This window comes from Miscanthus floridulus, chromosome 1, assembly GCF_019320115.1.
Source record: "Miscanthus floridulus cultivar M001 chromosome 1, ASM1932011v1, whole genome shotgun sequence".
Classification (NCBI taxonomy): Eukaryota; Viridiplantae; Streptophyta; class Magnoliopsida; order Poales; family Poaceae; genus Miscanthus; species Miscanthus floridulus.
The window spans coordinates 204,346,530-204,367,986 of NC_089580.1; the positions used below are offsets into that span (position 1 = coordinate 204,346,530).

Here is a 21,457-nt window from a genome sequence, read left to right on the forward strand (position 1 = left end):
CCAGTGCCGTGGCTGGGAACGAGGACGCAGCGGCGAATGCCTTGGATGCCACGACGAGGTTCATGGATGTGTGGAATGTCCCGTCGATGTCCTTGTCAGTCGTTTAGGGTGCTCATCTTCTTCATGGTGGTCCCCGGTGACGGTGGGGCGACCCAGTACAAGGAGCGAGGGCACGTGCCCCTCTCAAATTCTAGGTTTTCAAAAAAAAATCCTCTTTGGTGTACCAATAAAGGTCCAATTTTTGTTGTTCATCACCCTACATTGTCTAAAGATGAGGCTGAAATCCTGTTCGTCGTGCTCGATGCTCGTTTGACACCTTCGACAATATTATTAAAGAGTATATGAAAAGCTAAAAAAATCTTCATTATACTTGCTATCTGTTTTTTTAACTTTGGAGCCAATATCGCCAGAATTGGTTCCTTTTGGCATCATATAATTAATAGGGATGAAAACAGTACAAAATATCTCATACCGAACCGCATCGTTTTCTACATTTGATACTATCAAAAAATTATTTTCAGACAAAATTCGAATTCGGTTCGAAATACGGAATTGTATCTTCTTCATTCGATCTCATATGAAGATGGTTTTTATATGAAAATTATAGCTCTCGACAAGATTTCCAGCTTTCCAGTTTTTAATTTTTTCATTTGAGGTTTTTAATATGTTCAAAAAATTAAACAAAGTTTCAGCTGTATATTAATCGTGTACAAGCGCTTGTTGCCTTAGAAAAATGGCAGAATAGTCATTTTTGCCCTAAACTATTCCTCGAGGTTCAGTTTCATCCCTGAACTTTTAAAACGGCTATTTTAGTCCTCAAACTCTAATGTCAAGCTCAGTTTCATCCTAGAACTATAAAGATGATCATTTAAGTCCTTAAACTTTGCATTTTAGGCTCAATTTCATCCTAAAACTGAAGATAATCATTTCAGTCCTCAAACTTTGTATTTTCGGAACGATTGGAGATATAAAAATAATAATATGAATCCAAAAACTCTTTACTGGCCATTAATAATTTCAAGCTGTTATATTTAATGTTACCTTATAATTGTACCATTTATATATATATGCAACTATAAATGATTTTTGTGGAAGCAATTACAGTTGCTTCAAACGCTATTCCTTAAGAATACATGGATATGTTAAATAGCATATCTATATTTTTTTCTTAGCTACTTCTAGCGTTAGGCTCAACTAATAACCATGTGTATAGAATAATTATTTTTATCCATGGAATAAAAAGATTCATATTTAAGAATATTTAGATTTATATTTATATTTATCTTAGAACATAAATACAAATGTTGAAAGTACCTAACGATGACTGTCGTGGTGGTGCTATACACAAAGGATGAAGTTGTGCAAAAATGCATTTTGATAATTTATGGACGAAATTGTGCCTAAAACATAAAATTTTCTTTTTGATAGACAGAATTGAGTTAAAAATAAAAGTTTAAAGATAAAAATGCACTTTGATAGTTTATGGATGAAATTGAGCCCACAATGCAAAGTTTGAGGACTGAAACGATCGTCTTCATAATTCTAAGATGAAATTCAGCCTCAAAATAGAATTTAAGGACTAAAACAGTTGTTTTGAAAGTTTATGAATAAAACTGAGCCTCGAATAATAGTTCAGGGACCAAAATGACTATTCTGCCTAGAAAAATCATATCTTTTTTATATGGTGTCGAATAGATATACTTTTTATAAAAGATATATGACTTGTTAATTGTTATTTACTTGGTCATGCACTTGTTAATTATTTTGCACTTAGTCCTACGGGTCAATATTCCGTATTGATTTTTCGTATACCGACCGTGTTCGACATAATTCCGCTCGAATTAGTTCGTTTTCGAAATTCTCGATATTTCATAAGTTCGTGTTCATTTTCATGTCCGGCTTTACTGCTTTCGCTTTCGTTTTTGTATTTATAAAATGTAGAAGCATAAAACTGTTCAGAGGTTTTCCGACCATTTTTTCCTATTAATTAAGATGCAAAATGCAATTGCGTTGCCATCTACAAAAGCTTTAATTTGCATGTGTATTGTCTTCATTTATATCTATAATGGTTTGCAATAGTTTCTCTTGCCATAATGGATATGAATTTAATTGGGTGGTATTTTTTCTCGACAGTTAGATCATCGTAAAGCGCAACAGTGGTATTTTTTCTTCTTCCTGATTAATCTCGTAACTTTAGGCTTTGTATTTGACATGCTTTTTTTTTCTCATATGTTAGATCATCATAAATTCCAATGGTGCACATTCCTTTGTTTTTTCTGATTAACTTCGTAATTTCTAGACCTTGTATTTGGATACTCTTTATTCTCGGCTGTTAGAAAATTTGAAGACCGTCATTATAATTTTGCTAAATTGAAGATATGTCATCCTATCCCATATGTCATTGACTCGTGTGAGCCCCACATGTCAGTGAAATACCAATGGCATATTTCTAACTTTGCAAAATTATAATGGCACTATTAAAAAAACATCATAATTTATATACCTTGTATTTTGGATATTCTATTTACTCTTGATCGTTACTCATCATGAAATCCAACGTTGTATGTTTTTTTCCAAATTAATCTCACAATTTATAGGCATTGTATTTGAAATGGATATTCCATTTATTCTTTTATTTTTGAACATATTGTTCCATTTATTCTCAGTTGTTAGATCATCATAAAATCAAAAGGTGCATATATTATTTTATTTTTCATAGTGCTCTACTTATTCCCTGTCATTAGATCATCATAAAATCCAATGGTACATATTCTTTTGTTTTTCCTATACTCTATATATTCTCGGCCGTTAGATCATCATAAAATCCAACGGCGGATATTCTTCTCTTTTTTCTGATTAGTCTTGTATTTTCTAGACTCTCGAGACGAACGTGAGGCTCCTTTTGATTCTGTTGTATTATATAAATAGATGTTATTATTTTATTATAAAAGTTGATCAAACTTAAGATGTTTTAACTCTTTAAGAAAGTTGGAATGACTTATAATTTGAGATGTTGAAGTAGCTCTTTGGATATTGAATTAGGAATTACAAAAACAGAGATGTAATTTTCTTGAGTAACACTTTTATAATCATATGCGTTCATCAGATTTGTAATTATGTTAAACTAAAGGTATACTATCACTTTTAAATATTTTAGGTGCTTCACTTTCTATTTTTGTTCAGTAAATATTTTATTTCATTGTTGTTTGACTAAAAAATTATGAATTGTATTTTATGTGTTATTTCTTAAGTCAATTGTACTATTGTTGTCACATGAAACATAAAACTCCTCACTAAAAAAACTACTGCTGTTGCATTAGAATAAAAAAAGCCAGGTGATAAAACACCCGGTTGTTGTATAGCATTTATGTGGGGGTACGGCCCCTGTATCCTCAAGACAAGACATGGGCCGCACCATCAGGGGTGGCCTGACCCACAAGATCAAGGCGTGCACGGCGCTGCTCGGCATGCACCGCAAGACATTGTATAGTACCAAATAGGATACTTTACTTGTAACCCTGTCCCTCCAGACTATATAAGGAGAGGCAGGGGTCCCCTAGCGGACAAGCTACTTGGTCGTCCAGATCAATACAATACACCAAAGACACATGACGTAGGGTATTACGTCGATCAGACGTCCCGAACCTGTCTAAATCGTTGTCTCTGCGCCCTGTGTCACCATCCGGTTCCTTATTACGCGCACCCCCACCGACAAATCTACCATCGCGGGATACCCCTCGGTGGACTGCCGAGCATATTCTGTCAACAGTTGGCGTGCCAGGTAGGGGTGTGCGCTTGATCTATGGCGAGCCAGATAGACCTCAAATCAACAGCGCGTTCTCGTCATCAATCTCATGGAGATCTATGTCGGACCACGACGACGATTCATCACTGGCTACACCAGCCCCCGCGACAGCAGATCCGATCTTGGAACCACCTTCGAGGTCGTCTTCACCAACAACTCACTGCCCACCAGGTGTTCACCGTCAACGCCAACCAAATAGCGCCATATGCCGCCGACCAGACGCTCCGTCTAAAACTAAGTCATGTTTTAATATTCTTTTAAATATTCTCCAATCTTCGTTAATCGCTATAATATTTCTCCGAGCTATTTTTTCTATATTTGCTCTCCAAACGATTTTTCGAACCTTCGAACAGTCATATTGATGCTCGGACGCCTCCAGAGACGGCCCTGTCTCTGGCTCCTCCCTACACGTGCACAAGCGTCTGCCCTCTGCGTTATGGGTGGTTGGCAGCGGCTCCTTGGTCACGCCTGTTCCTCCTACACGTGCATGGGCTCCGCGCTCGACGTTATGGACTATGGGCTAGCTAGGGCTGGAGACTCAGCTACACACTAACTGTTCGGGCGGTTTATATTAAACATAAATATATTTTCACGTCAACTGATCGCCGAACTGCATACGCCGTTTCATCACCATTGCTGATTTTTCTCCGGAGTTTATTTATTTGTGCGTCATGTACTACCCGTTCTATATATTTGTATTGCAGGATCATCGTCCAGGTGATCGGATCACCTGGTGCTCGGACTTCTCCACCGATCAACTGGTCAGACCGCTTGGTTCATGGACTCCATCGCCGACCAGTTGATCGGACTGTTCGCCGGTCGCTTCTACTCATTGCTCACTTCGTCGCCGATCAGTTGACCAGACTGTTCGTCGCTCGTGCTTTATCGCCAGCTACTCCGGTTACTACTCAGCGCTCAGATTCTTTGTGCTCAAGGACTAAGTGGGCACACTTCACCACACGGACATTGTCAGCTACGTCGGTGCTCGGACCTCGCCGCCTATGCCGGGGACTCCTCGTTCCTCGGTGCTCGGACATCGCCACCTACGTTGGGGACTCCTCGCTCCTCGGTGCTCGGTCATCGCCAGCGACGCTGGGGACTCCTCGCTCCTCGGTGCTCGGTCATCGCCAGCGACGCTGGGGACTTCCTCGCTCCTCGGTGCTCAGTTATCGCCAGCGACACCGGGGACTCCTCGTTCCTCGGTGCTCGGACATCGCCAGCGACGCCGGGGACTCCTCATTCCTCGGTGCTCGGTCATCGCCAGTGACGTTGGGGACTCCTCGCTCCTCGGTGCTCGGTCATCGCCAGCGATGCCGGGGACTCCTCGCTCCTCGGTGCTCGGTCATCGCCAACAACGCCGAGGACTCCTCGCTCTTGGGAGCTCAGTCATCGCCAGCGACAGTCGGTGTCAGAGCCCAAGGTCCTCGGTGGCTCGGGTGAACTCAGGGACACAAGAATCATGCAGAGAAGACGTAACTGTTTATCCTGGTTCGGGCCAATTCGGTCCCTACGTCCAGCAGCTGATGATCCTTATACTCAAGAGCACCCAAAATCTAGGGGGTTACAACATAGTGTAAAGGAAAAAGATTTGGTAAGGGGGTTAGCTTAATGCTAATCCTATGGTTGCCTCGCCGCCGGTGGAGTCTCCCCCTTGTCGAAGATGAAGGAGACGACGGGATGCGGTGGAGGAGGAGCTCTCGGTGCCCCTCTTCGGGTTGGCTTGCTCTCGGTGCAGAGCGTAGGCGGATGGAATGGAATGGAGTGTCTGGTGATCGAATTGGGGTTCTCTCCTCTAAGTCCGACCTTATCTCTTATATAACGAGATAGGTCGGGTACAAGGAGGTTCAGGGGTTTAGTCTATGGTCTACGTACGCCAGAATCTGGGAGGGCCTTGCAGCGGTGCGCCGTGGACCGTCGAGGTGTCTTGCAGCCGAAGAAGCCTAGGCGTCGTCCGGCTACTCTGTTCTGACACTTTGCGTGTCAGAGGATGTCGGCTTGGACCGGCCTCCCCCAGGTGAGACCTTCTGGAGTCTTCCTGGTGGTGAAGGAGGTCGGCTCCAGGGGCTGACGCGTGGGCCCGGAAGCCCCCGAGCCTCCGGAGGCCACGGGAAGCTTTGTCTTCTTGTGTCACGCCCCGGACGTGACCCTATTGGAGGAGCAGTTGGCAGGGGCACGCCTAGGGAGCGACGCCAAAGAGCCCCCGGGCATCGGTAGCCTGGGGCTTGTCTTCTTGTGCCCGGGCCTTGACTGGCATCGTTAGTCGGGCAGGAGCCAAGGACCGGGAAAGCCCCTGAGCCCCAGGCGGAAACTGTGGTCGAGTTAGGCTCGGACGGGCCTCTTTGTAGAGGGTGCGTGCGAGCGCGCCTGATGGGCATAGCCCCGGTCGATCCTGAAGGGGTCGGTCGAGTGGTCTTCTTCGTTCGGGAACCATTGAACCCGAGGCTTAACATACCTGTATGTTAGGATCTTGTCAATCGGGCTTGATCTTTTTGGTCACTTGACAAGAGGGCGTTGAAAGAGATTCAAGACCTTTGTGGTGTGGCTGGAGCTCGGGATAACCTATGTGTTCTTGCATGCTTGCCACTTCATACTTCACTTCCCTCTCTTGATCTACTTATTGTGAAGTTGCAGTTGAATTTTATCTTGTGGAACACTCTCTACACACTCCCCAACAAATGTGGTAATTGTAGATATATTAGCCCGGTTGGGTGACACCTACAACAGGTATCGTCGTACTCTGTTAAATCGTTTCCCAGTGCGATAGATACTATCAAGGGTTTAAGTTTATCTATTGTAATCGACTATGCAATCGTTTGCTCATGAATTATGCCAGCATGTCGATAAACATCTTACTTCGATATGGATTGATATATATATCGTAATCAGACAGACTTAGGCGACAATCAGTAAAGTTCAGTACAGCCAAAGATGGATTGATATATATACACCATGAACCTGATAGCGAGGATGACTGAAAGCTCACAGGCCGAAACAGGTTATGTAGGAGACCGATCCTACAAAGACAATTTGCCCATTGACCAGGCTATTTATAGTCCAACAAATTCAGGTTATTTATAGTCCAACAAAGACAATTTGCCCATTGAAAGCCGCGCAACACCTGTCCTCCCCTCCTCAGAGTTTGCCCACGAACACGTGGCCTGCGCCGGGAGCTGCTATATTAAACCCATGCCAACATTGTCAGCGATCGCTGCTCGTTTTTGCCACTTCTCGATCATGGACATGCACCATCATCGGCTCATCGCAGGCGTCCCTGATCTGGCATGAAAGGAGGAGGCGCCATTGTCATGCACGCCGCCGCCCGCAAGCAGGTGCCCAAGTCCAAGACCTCCTTCTTCCTCTACATCCTCCTCCTCTACGTACTCCTGCCCGTGCTGGTGCTCTACGTGGTCGCGCTCGCCGTGTCCCCGTTCTACTCCCGCCCGTGCCCGCAGGACGGCGGTGCCGGTGACGTCGCTCGTCTCGCGGCCGCCGCCGATGGCAAGTGGCATAATAATAGCAGCTCGTCGTCTACCTCGGTGACGCAGCTTCCGCCGCCCAAGGCGCGGCCGAAGCCGAAGGCTTCCGCGGACGACGATGCCGCGCCCACCAGGCTGCGCCACATTGTGTTCGGCATCGGCGCGTCGTCGTCGCTCTGGAAGAGCCGGAGGGAGTACATCAGGGTGTGGTGGCGGCCGGGGGAGATGCGCGGCTTCGTGTGGCTGGACAAGCCGGTGCCGGAGCTGTACTCCAGGAACGCCTCCTCGGGTCTCCCCGGCATCAAGATCAGCGGCAACACGTCCAGGTTCCCCTACACGCACGGCGCCGGCAGCCGGTCGGCGCTGCGGATCACGCGCATCGTCTCGATGAGTTTCCGGCTGGGCCTCCCGGGCGCGCGGTGGTTCGTGATGGGCGACGACGACACGGTGTTCTTCCCGGACAACCTGGCGGACGTGCTGTCCCAGTACGACCACACGCAGCCGTACTACATCGGGAACCCGTCGGAGAGCCACATCCAGAACCTCATCTTCTCGTACGGCATGGCGTTCGGCGGCGGCGGGTTCGCCATCAGCCGCGCGCTGGCAGCGCAGCTGGCGCGCATGCAGGACGGCTGCATCGAGCTATACCCCGCACTTTACGGCAGCGACGACCGCATCCACGCGTGCATGTCGGAGCTGGGGGTGCCGCTGACGCGCCACCTGGGCTTTCACCAGTGCGACCTGTGGGGCGACGTGCTGGGCCTCCTGGGCGCGCACCCGGTGGCGCCGCTGGTGTCGCGGCACCACTTCGACTTCCTGCAGCCGGTGTTCCCGACGGTGCGGTCGCGGACGCAGGCGCTGCGGCGGCTGTTCGCGGGGCCCGTGGCGCTGGACCCGGCGGCCGTGGCGCAGCAGTCGGTGTGCTACGACGCCGGCAAGGAGTGGACGGTGTCCGTGTCGTGGGGGTTCGCGGTGGTGGTGCTCCGCGGGGTGCTGTCGCCGCGGGAGACGGAGACGCCGATGCGGGCGTTCCTCAACTGGTACCGCCGCGCCGACTACACGGCGTAGGCGTTCAACACGCGTCCCGTGGCGCGGCACCCATGCCAGAGGCCGCTGGTGTACTACATGCGGCAGGCGCGGCTGGAACGCCGCCGGCGCAACCGCAACACCACCACGGTGACCGAGTACGAGAGGCACGGGGTGCCGCCCGCGCCGTGCCGGTGGCGCATCCCGGACCCCGGCCGCGCTGCTGGACCGCGTCGTCGTGCTCAAGAAGCCCGACCCCGAGCTCTGGAAACGGGTACGTACGCGCGTCGTGCATATCTCAGTTCTGGTCCTTATCGATCGTACGGCAGACATACGTGGCAATGTGGCATCTTGATGTGACTAGACTAGCTATGAACCTTGCGTGCAGGCCCCGAGGAGGAATTGCTGCAGGGTGGTGTCGTCGCCGACGGTGGGGAAGGACCGGAGGATGACCATCGACGTCGGCGTCTGCAGAGACGGCGAGTTCGCCAGGGTTTAGGCAGGTCGGTCTCTTCTTCTTTTTCTTTTTGAAGGAAATCTCTTCTTCTTTTTGACTGACAATGGCAAACAAAAAATCTCCTTGAAGTCATACATCCGTTCGCCCCGTCTGCAGTTTGCGCAGGGGAAGTAGGAGATAGAGTGGACACGGCGGAATGGGGAGCGATCGAGAAAATGGCTGTTTCAGATCCACGGATCATGGAGCACATGTTTTCAGAGATCGGGCTGGTTGGAGAAGAAAGGACTCAGCAACAAGGCAGCAACCCGTTGCAGGTGGGGCTTAAGGAACTCATCGGTTGGGCCAGCAACGTGCTGTCACTGTACTGATGGAGTGTTGCTGTAAACTGTAAACTGTAGAGGCGTATAAAGATGATGAAACGGGGCGAGTGCTTTGGTGATGTGAAACACTGAAACGGGGCTTAAGGAACTCATCGGTTGGGCCAGCAACGTGCTGTCACTGTACTAATGGCATCCTGCGCAGATGAGACGAGGCACTCTTTTGTTTGAAAGGCGTGGGTCGGCTATGGCACTGTTTGCAATTCGAAGGTCATCAAAAACATGATCCTGCTGAAATCTCCCCGGCTAAGCACACGGCCCGGGACGGATTTAATTAGACCCAGGTAGATTTTGGGCCATTAAGAGGTGCTGTGTTAGTCCTATGCTACGAAGTTGGGTTGGACTGGGCCTATCTTGACCGTAAATTATGTATGCACTATGGGATGTCCACGGCCTGCTAATAAGGGTGTTTTGATCAGAAAAAATAATATAAGGTATATTTTATTCATTAGTTTCTCTCTTATAATATCGTATCAATTTTTAAGGTCTGATGCAATCGCATGTAATATCATATATCATGTCAAGTTAACCAAAATTATTGAGAGAATTACAAATACAAAAATTTATAACATCAAATAGTTATACTATGAGAATATAATTAATGAAGAAACTAATGATATTTATTTGATATCATAAACTAGCATAAAATTTGAGTAGCACTGTTACTGATACCTTTATAGCTACACCAAAGAAGGTATATTTTCTTTGAAACCTAGAATTTGAGTGTAGGAACATGCCCCTGCTCCCTTGATGGCGACCACTTGTCCAAGTCCAACTGTGAAGTGTGCCAGTTCAGGATGAGGGCCTTCGCCAGCATCCTCTGCCTTACCCTGCTGGCTACCTTGGGCGAAGGCGGCTGTGGCATGGCTTCGTTCGGCCATGGCATGGCCCCGTCAGAACCACCCCCGCTAGGGGCTTACCAGGAGCCGTGACGCCACCGGCAACCTTGGTGATAGTGCCGCCCCGCCGCCACCAGAGACCGAGAAGAAGAAATTGAGCAAGGCCGCGTTTAGTTCGCCAGATTCGGCGCCGCCTGAAACACTGTAGATACACTGCAGCTACAGTGTCGTTTTGTTTTTATTTAGTAATAATTGTCCAATCGTTGACTAATTAGGCTCAAAACGTTCGTCTCGCAAAGTACAACCAAACTATGTAATTAGTTTTTGATTTCGTCAACATTTAGTACTCCATGTATGTACCGCAAGTTTGATGTGACGGAAAATCTTCTTTTTGCACAGTGACAAAGTTTGGAATCGGGGGAAACTAAACATGGCGCAAGCTCGATGACTAGTTCCTGACTTGGTCCAGTGCCGTGGCTGGGAACGAGGACGCAGCGGCGAATGCCTTGGATGCCACGACGAGGTTCATGGATGTGTGGAATGTCCCGTCGATGTCCTTGTCAGTCGTTTAGGGTGCTCATCTTCTTCATGGTGGTCCCCGGTGACGGTGGGGCGACCCAGTACAAGGAGCGAGGGCACGTGCCCCTCTCAAATTCTAGGTTTTCAAAAAAAAATCCTCTTTGGTGTACCAATAAAGGTCCAATTTTTGTTGTTCATCACCCTACATTGTCTAAAGATGAGGCTGAAATCCTGTTCGTCGTGCTCGATGCTCGTTTGACACCTTCGACAATATTATTAAAGAGTATATGAAAAGCTAAAAAAATCTTCATTATACTTGCTATCTGTTTTTTTAACTTTGGAGCCAATATCGCCAGAATTGGTTCCTTTTGGCATCATATAATTAATAGGGATGAAAACAGTACAAAATATCTCATACCGAACCGCATCGTTTTCTACATTTGATACTATCAAAAAATTATTTTCAGACAAAATTCGAATTCGGTTCGAAATACGGAATTGTATCTTCTTCATTCGATCTCATATGAAGATGGTTTTTATATGAAAATTATAGCTCTCGACAAGATTTCCAGCTTTCCAGTTTTTAATTTTTTCATTTGAGGTTTTTAATATGTTCAAAAAATTAAACAAAGTTTCAGCTGTATATTAATCGTGTACAAGCGCTTGTTGCCTTAGAAAAATGGCAGAATAGTCATTTTTGCCCTAAACTATTCCTCGAGGTTCAGTTTCATCCCTGAACTTTTAAAACGGCTATTTTAGTCCTCAAACTCTAATGTCAAGCTCAGTTTCATCCTAGAACTATAAAGATGATCATTTAAGTCCTTAAACTTTGCATTTTAGGCTCAATTTCATCCTAAAACTGAAGATAATCATTTCAGTCCTCAAACTTTGTATTTTCGGAACGATTGGAGATATAAAAATAATAATATGAATCCAAAAACTCTTTACTGGCCATTAATAATTTCAAGCTGTTATATTTAATGTTACCTTATAATTGTACCATTTATATATATATGCAACTATAAATGATTTTTGTGGAAGCAATTACAGTTGCTTCAAACGCTATTCCTTAAGAATACATGGATATGTTAAATAGCATATCTATATTTTTTTCTTAGCTACTTCTAGCGTTAGGCTCAACTAATAACCATGTGTATAGAATAATTATTTTTATCCATGGAATAAAAAGATTCATATTTAAGAATATTTAGATTTATATTTATATTTATCTTAGAACATAAATACAAATGTTGAAAGTACCTAACGATGACTGTCGTGGTGGTGCTATACACAAAGGATGAAGTTGTGCAAAAATGCATTTTGATAATTTATGGACGAAATTGTGCCTAAAACATAAAATTTTCTTTTTGATAGACAGAATTGAGTTAAAAATAAAAGTTTAAAGATAAAAATGCACTTTGATAGTTTATGGATGAAATTGAGCCCACAATGCAAAGTTTGAGGACTGAAACGATCGTCTTCATAATTCTAAGATGAAATTCAGCCTCAAAATAGAATTTAAGGACTAAAACAGTTGTTTTGAAAGTTTATGAATAAAACTGAGCCTCGAATAATAGTTCAGGGACCAAAATGACTATTCTGCCTAGAAAAATCATATCTTTTTTATATGGTGTCGAATAGATATACTTTTTATAAAAGATATATGACTTGTTAATTGTTATTTACTTGGTCATGCACTTGTTAATTATTTTGCACTTAGTCCTACGGGTCAATATTCCGTATTGATTTTTCGTATACCGACCGTGTTCGACATAATTCCGCTCGAATTAGTTCGTTTTCGAAATTCTCGATATTTCATAAGTTCGTGTTCATTTTCATGTCCGGCTTTACTGCTTTCGCTTTCGTTTTTGTATTTATAAAATGTAGAAGCATAAAACTGTTCAGAGGTTTTCCGACCATTTTTTCCTATTAATTAAGATGCAAAATGCAATTGCGTTGCCATCTACAAAAGCTTTAATTTGCATGTGTATTGTCTTCATTTATATCTATAATGGTTTGCAATAGTTTCTCTTGCCATAATGGATATGAATTTAATTGGGTGGTATTTTTTCTCGACAGTTAGATCATCGTAAAGCGCAACAGTGGTATTTTTTCTTCTTCCTGATTAATCTCGTAACTTTAGGCTTTGTATTTGACATGCTTTTTTTTCTCATATGTTAGATCATCATAAATTCCAATGGTGCACATTCCTTTGTTTTTTCTGATTAACTTCGTAATTTCTAGACCTTGTATTTGGATACTCTTTATTCTCGGCTGTTAGAAAATTTGAAGACCGTCATTATAATTTTGCTAAATTGAAGATATGTCATCCTATCCCATATGTCATTGACTCGTGTGAGCCCCACATGTCAGTGAAATACCAATGGCATATTTCTAACTTTGCAAAATTATAATGGCACTATTAAAAAAACATCATAATTTATATACCTTGTATTTTGGATATTCTATTTACTCTTGATCGTTACTCATCATGAAATCCAACGTTGTATGTTTTTTTCCAAATTAATCTCACAATTTATAGGCATTGTATTTGAAATGGATATTCCATTTATTCTTTTATTTTTGAACATATTGTTCCATTTATTCTCAGTTGTTAGATCATCATAAAATCAAAAGGTGCATATATTATTTTATTTTTCATAGTGCTCTACTTATTCCCTGTCATTAGATCATCATAAAATCCAATGGTACATATTCTTTTGTTTTTCCTATACTCTATATATTCTCGGCCGTTAGATCATCATAAAATCCAACGGCGGATATTCTTCTCTTTTTTCTGATTAGTCTTGTATTTTCTAGACTCTCGAGACGAACGTGAGGCTCCTTTTGATTCTGTTGTATTATATAAATAGATGTTATTATTTTATTATAAAAGTTGATCAAACTTAAGATGTTTTAACTCTTTAAGAAAGTTGGAATGACTTATAATTTGAGATGTTGAAGTAGCTCTTTGGATATTGAATTAGGAATTACAAAAACAGAGATGTAATTTTCTTGAGTAACACTTTTATAATCATATGCGTTCATCAGATTTGTAATTATGTTAAACTAAAGGTATACTATCACTTTTAAATATTTTAGGTGCTTCACTTTCTATTTTTGTTCAGTAAATATTTTATTTCATTGTTGTTTGACTAAAAAATTATGAATTGTATTTTATGTGTTATTTCTTAAGTCAATTGTACTATTGTTGTCACATGAAACATAAAACTCCTCACTAAAAAAACTACTGCTGTTGCATTAGAATAAAAAAAGCCAGGTGATAAAACACCCGGTTGTTGTATAGCATTTATGTGGGGGTACGGCCCCTGTATCCTCAAGACAAGACATGGGCCGCACCATCAGGGGTGGCCTGACCCACAAGATCAAGGCGTGCACGGCGCTGCTCGGCATGCACCGCAAGACATTGTATAGTACCAAATAGGATACTTTACTTGTAACCCTGTCCCTCCAGACTATATAAGGAGAGGCAGGGGTCCCCTAGCGGACAAGCTACTTGGTCGTCCAGATCAATACAATACACCAAAGACACATGACGTAGGGTATTACGTCGATCAGACGTCCCGAACCTGTCTAAATCGTTGTCTCTGCGCCCTGTGTCACCATCCGGTTCCTTATTACGCGCACCCCCACCGACAAATCTACCATCGCGGGATACCCCTCGGTGGACTGCCGAGCATATTCTGTCAACAGTTGGCGTGCCAGGTAGGGGTGTGCGCTTGATCTATGGCGAGCCAGATAGACCTCAAATCAACAGCGCGTTCTCGTCATCAATCTCATGGAGATCTATGTCGGACCACGACGACGATTCATCACTGGCTACACCAGCCCCCGCGACAGCAGATCCGATCTTGGAACCACCTTCGAGGTCGTCTTCACCAACAACTCACTGCCCACCAGGTGTTCACCGTCAACGCCAACCAAATAGCGCCATATGCCGCCGACCAGACGCTCCGTCTAAAACTAAGTCATGTTTTAATATTCTTTTAAATATTCTCCAATCTTCGTTAATCGCTATAATATTTCTCCGAGCTATTTTTTCTATATTTGCTCTCCAAACGATTTTTCGAACCTTCGAACAGTCATATTGATGCTCGGACGCCTCCAGAGACGGCCCTGTCTCTGGCTCCTCCCTACACGTGCACAAGCGTCTGCCCTCTGCGTTATGGGTGGTTGGCAGCGGCTCCTTGGTCACGCCTGTTCCTCCTACACGTGCATGGGCTCCGCGCTCGACGTTATGGACTATGGGCTAGCTAGGGCTGGAGACTCAGCTACACACTAACTGTTCGGGCGGTTTATATTAAACATAAATATATTTTCACGTCAACTGATCGCCGAACTGCATACGCCGTTTCATCACCATTGCTGATTTTTCTCCGGAGTTTATTTATTTGTGCGTCATGTACTACCCGTTCTATATATTTGTATTGCAGGATCATCGTCCAGGTGATCGGATCACCTGGTGCTCGGACTTCTCCACCGATCAACTGGTCAGACCGCTTGGTTCATGGACTCCATCGCCGACCAGTTGATCGGACTGTTCGCCGGTCGCTTCTACTCATTGCTCACTTCGTCGCCGATCAGTTGACCAGACTGTTCGTCGCTCGTGCTTTATCGCCAGCTACTCCGGTTACTACTCAGCGCTCAGATTCTTTGTGCTCAAGGACTAAGTGGGCACACTTCACCACACGGACATTGTCAGCTACGTCGGTGCTCGGACCTCGCCGCCTATGCCGGGGACTCCTCGTTCCTCGGTGCTCGGACATCGCCACCTACGTTGGGGACTCCTCGCTCCTCGGTGCTCGGTCATCGCCAGCGACGCTGGGGACTCCTCGCTCCTCGGTGCTCGGTCATCGCCAGCGACGCTGGGGACTCCTCGCTCCTCGGTGCTCAGTTATCGCCAGCGACACCGGGGACTCCTCGTTCCTCGGTGCTCGGACATCGCCAGCGACGCCGGGGACTCCTCATTCCTCGGTGCTCGGTCATCGCCAGTGACGTTGGGGACTCCTCGCTCCTCGGTGCTCGGTCATCGCCAGCGATGCCGGGGACTCCTCGCTCCTCGGTGCTCGGTCATCGCCAACAACGCCGAGGACTCCTCGCTCTTGGGAGCTCAGTCATCGCCAGCGACGCCGGGGACTCCTCGTTCCTCGGCGCTCGGACATCGCCGCCTACGTCGGGGACTCCTCGGTGCTCGGTCATTGCCAGCGACGCCGGGGACTCCTCGTTCCTTGGCGCTCGAACATCGCCGCCTACGTCGGGGACTCCTCATTCCTCGGTGCTCGGACATCGCCGCCTACGCCAGGGACTCTTCGCTCCTCAGCACTTGGACATCGCCGCTTACGTCGGGGACTCCTTGCTCCTCGGTCATCACTAGCGACGCTGGAGACTCCTCGTTTCTCGGTGCTCGGTCATCACCAGCAACATCGGAGACTCCTGAAAGGTCCTAATATGGCTAGAGGGGGGGTGAATAGCCTATTAAAAATTCTACAAATCAACTAGAGCAATTTGAGTAGTATGACAAATAGCGTAATGCAAACTTGCTCTAGCTCTACAAGGGTTGCAAGCCACCTATCCAACAATTCTAGTTGCAATGATTATTTAGGCACACAAACTTGCTATGTAACTACTCACTAAGAGCTCTCAATCTTGCTACTCTGAAGAGCTCAACTAGATGAATGTAAATAATAAAGCAAGCTCTCAGTTCTAATTACACTAAAGAGCTTGTATCAACTAGTTTGCAAAAATGTAAATAAGTGAGTAGGGTGATTATACCGTCGTGTAGGGGATGAACCAATCACAAGATGAATATATAGCCAATCACCGGGAGAATGCCAAAGACAAGAGACAATCGATTTTCTCCCGAGGTTCACGTGCTTGCCAACACGCTACATCCCCGTTGTGTCGACCAACACTTGGTGGTTCGGCGGCTAAGAGGTGTTTCACAAACCTCATCCACACGATAGGACACTACAAGAACCGACCCACAAGTGAGGTAACTTAATGACACGAGCAATTTACTAGAGTTACCTTTCGGCACTCCGCTGGGGAAGGTACAAATCCCCTCACAATCACCGAAGGCGGCCACGAACAATCACCAATTCATGCCAATCCTTCACCGTTGCTCCAACCATCTAGGTGGCGGCAACCACCAAGAGTAACAAGCGAAATCCGCAGCGCAACACGAATACCAAGTGCCTCTAGATGCAATCACTCAAGCAATACACTTGGATTCTCTCCCAATCTCACAAAGATGATGGATCAATGATGGAGATGAGTGGGAGGACTTTGGCTAAGCTCACAAGGTTGCTATGTCAATGAAAATGTGCAAGAGGTTGAGCTACAACCGGCCATGAGGCTTAAATAGAAGCCCCTATGGAATAGAGCCGTTATACCCCTTCATTGGGCAAAACGTGCTCTCACCGGACGCTCCGGACATACTGACCAGACCCTAGACTCAGCGTCCGGTCCACTGATCTTTGCCACATGTCACTTTGAGTTAAAATTGAACCGTCAGATCTCAACGGCTAAGTGCCGACCGGACGCTCCAGTATTACTGACCGGACCCTGGAGCCTCAGCGTCCGATCGAGTACAGTAAGGGTCAAATATCATTTTTCCTCGACCGAACGCGTCTGGTCCACCTCGACCGGACACGACCCAGCGTCTGGTGGTATACCCTAGCTACTGTACCGCCAGGTCAGCGTGATCGGACGCAGGCAGTAAGGATGAAAACGGTCGAACTCGGTCGAAAAACTCCTCAACCGTTTTCTACTTTTACATTTGAAATACGAAAGCGAAAGCGAAAGCGGACAAGCCGGACACGAAAACGAACACGAACTTACGGAATATCTAGAATTTCGAAAACGAACCAATTCGAGCGGAATTATGTCGAACACGGTCGGTATGCGAAAATTCAATACGAAATACTGACCCACAGTGCATAGCATTAAACAAGTGCACGACCAAATACATAACAAGTTCACAACTAACAAGTGCATGATCTAGTTCAAGTGCATAGCATTAAACAAGTGCACGACCAAATACATAATAAGAGAGATGAGGCTGGGCGCCGTCTATAAGAGAGGGCAGCTAGCCACCGGTAGAAAGAACACAGCTGCGTGGTGAGCAGCCTGTAATTGGGCTGTATGACCTGTGCAGTTGGCCAAATTCGGTTTAAACCGAATTTTGAATTCGGAATATTTCAAATTAAAAGTAGAAAAGTAGAAAACGGTCGAAAAAATGTGTAAACCGTTTTCTACTTTTACATTCGAAATACGAAACATCTCAAATGCGAAAGCGAAAACGGTAAAGTCGAACAAGAAAATGCGGATTCGGTCGGATTAAATATAGAAAACGATGCGGTTCGGTTCGGGATATTTCCGTTCCGTTTTCATCCTTAGCAGGCAGTCAGCGTCCGGTGCATTCAGATCCAGCGTTCGGTCACTTGATCGATGCTGGCATCACCTCTGTCTTCTTCACCCTTGCTCAAATGTGTTAACCACCAAGTGTATCACCTTATGCACATGTGTTAGCATATTTTCACAAACATTTTCAAGGGTGTTAGTACTTCACTAGATCCTAAATGCATATACAATGAATTAGAGCATCTAGTGGCACTTTGATAACCACATTTCAATACGAGTTTTACTCCTCTTAATAGTATGGCTATCTATCCTAAATGTGATCACACTCACTAAGTGTCTTGATCACTAAAACAAAATGGCTCCTACATTTTATACCTTTGCCTTGAACCTTTTGTTTTTCTCTTTCTTCTTTTCCAAGTTTAAGCATTTGACCATCACCATGCCATCACCATTGTCATGATCTTCACCATTGCTTCATCACTTGGAGTAGTGCTACCTATCTCATAATCATCTTGATAAACTAGGTTAGCACTTAGGGTTTCATCAATTAACCAAAACCAAACTAGAGCTTTCAATCTCCCCCTTTTTGGTAATTGATGACAACCCTTATACAAAGATATGAATTAAAGTTCATTTAAATTCATGTTGCTTGCCCAATCATATTTACCATGTGTAAATGATATGGACAAGTTTTACGAACTCCATATGATAGCAATTGCTCCCCTTATATATGTGCTAAGAGTTTGGATTGGAGCTTGCACATATGCTTAAATAGGAAATGTAGGAGACAATTTCTACCAAATGATGCTAAGGTATAAGAGATGGACCTTTGAAGCGTGATACCAATCGGAGTGCACCAATATACCATCCTTAGCACCATTAGTAACTAGACATATATAAGAACTAGAATACCCCGTGAGATCAACATTACATGCAAGGGTCTAGTTTCCATAGAGTGAACATAAGTCTAGTTACTTAGCCTATGCATGCTAGTTTTTTATTTCAACATTCAAACCTACAACTAGCATACACCACACAAGCATGGATATTTGAAATTAAAACTTATGCCATGCAAGCAAACATATGTATTGCACATACAAATTTACCATATGAGTTCATGAGCTTGCTCCCCCTATTTGTATGCTCAAAATTTTAATTGATCCTCTTCCTATGTCATATATTATCTATCTTGCCCCTTTGTTTCACTATCTTTGTATACTATTTCTCCCCCTTTGTCATCAATGACCACAAAGGCTTAAAGTATAGATAGGGTAGGATTATTAATGTCAACAATTTACATAAAAGGTAGCCTCAAATTATAGATATGTTGGGGTGACCATGTGAAATGAGGATCATTTTCCCAATTTGGTTCAATCTAGATTACTTGCAAAAGATATTTAACTCGGTTTGATCCAAGGACAAGCTTCTTCACACCTCCAAATAAGGGTTATCTTGTACCATGTTGAGTTAAACACTTATAGCTCATTTTCTAAATTAAACACTAGGTTTACAAGCCCACAAACATGTCATATGCTACCACTAGATCATTTCAAACATACAAGCAATAGTGGTACCATACAAGCATCAAATTCATTTGATTTTCATGAATGAGCCTATTCAAATGTGAAATATGTCTAGATGCACTAATCATGTCCTTAGCAAGGATGTATGCCATGCTAATCAACTTTTATCTTGGATTTCTCGAAGGAGAGGCATGTCATATAATGGGAGTGCATCAACACATATTGGAGAAGTCAAGTATGTTCAATTCATTCCTTAGCTTGCAAAACCTCTTCTCATCAAGTGGCTTGGTGAATATGTCAGCAAGTTGATCTTCGGTGCCCACACTCTCTATGCAAATGTCCCCTTTTTGTTGGTGATCTCTTATGAAGTGATGACGGACATCAATATGCTTTGTTCTTGAGTGTTGAACCGGGTTGTTGGTGAGCTTTACGGCACTTTCATTGTCACATAGCAATGGCACTTGCTTGAACTTAACTCCAAAGTCACTCAAGGTAGCCTTCATCCAAAGTAATTGAGCACAACAACTACTGACCGAAATGTACTCTGCTTCGGCGGTTGAAAGTGCTACACTCTTTTGCTTCTTTGATGACCAAGATACAAGTGATCTTCCCAATAGTTGACATATGCCCGATGTGCTCTTTCTCTCAACTTTGCATCCTGCATAATCGGAGTCCAAATATCCAATCAACTCAAATCTTGCTCCTTTGGGATACCATAATCCAACATGTTGTGTATGCTTCAAGTACCTCAATATTCTCTTTGTAGCCTTCAAATGACTTTCTCTCGGTGAGGCTCGAAATCTAGCACACATGCATACACTGAACATCACATCCGGCCTTGATGCGGTCACATAGAGTAGACTTCCAATCATAGACCGATATATCTTTTGATCCACCATGTTGCCACTAGCATCACTATCCAAGCTTCCACTTGTCCCCATTGGTGTACTAATAGCTTTACTCTCATCCATTTCAAACTTCTTGAGCATGTCCTTGATATACTTGCCTTGACTCACAAATGTGCCATTCTTTATTTGCTTGATTTGAAAACCAAGGAAGTAACTAAGCTCTCCAATCATAGATATCTCAAACTCACTTGCCATCATCTTGCCAAACTCCTCACAAAATTCTTGATTTGTTGATCCAAAGATGATATCATCAACATAGATTTGCATTACAAACAAGTCATTTTCAAGCTTTTTGGTGAAGAGAGTGGTATCAACCTTTCCCATCTTGAATCCCTTAGAGTAGGAAATCCCTCAATCTCTCATACCATGCTCTAGGTGCTTGTTTCAATCCATACAAAGCATTTCTCAACTTGTAAACATGGTTGGGTTTCTTTTCATTTTCAAAATCGAGAGGTTGCTCAACATACATAAGCTTATTGATGTACCTATTGAGAAATGCACTCTTCACATCCATTTGATACAACTTGATGTTGTGGGCACAAGCATAAGCTAGCAAGATCCTAATTGCTTCCAATCTTGCAACCGGGGTATATGTTTCTCCAAAGTCAAGACCTTCAACTTGAGTATAACCTTGAGCCACTAATCTTGCTTTGTTCCTTATTACTATCCCATCTTAATCTTGCTTGTTTCGAAAGACCCACTTAGTTCCAATCACATTATGATCCTTAGGCCTCTCAACTAAATCCCATACTTAGTTTCTTATGAAGTTGTTTAGCTCTTCATGCATAGCGTTGATCCAATCAACATCCCTCAAAGCTTCATTTATCTTCTTAGGTTCAATGGATGACACAAATGAGAAATGCTCACAAAATGAAGCCAATCTTGATCTTGTTTGCACACCTCTTGAAATATCACCAATGATAGTATCCAATGGATGATCTCTTGCAACATTGGTTGGTTGAAACTCTTACACTTGATTGCTAGCATTTGATTGATCACTTGATTGAGATGATGAACTAGCCATTTGTTGATCTTGCACATTGCCATCACTAGTGCTTACTTGGATTTGATCATGAGAACCACTAGCTTGCATATTTGAGTTAGAGAGCACTTGATTCTTGTCATCTTCAACATCAATCACATC

The 21,457-nt window shown here is 44.1% G+C and overlaps 1 pseudogene; it reads left to right on the forward strand.

Moving 5' to 3' along the window:
• The first annotated feature begins 7,040 nt into the window (after positions 1-7,040).
• LOC136510011 (uncharacterized) lies at positions 7,041-9,525 on the forward strand (annotated as a pseudogene).
• The last annotated feature ends 11,932 nt before the right edge of the window (positions 9,526-21,457 follow it).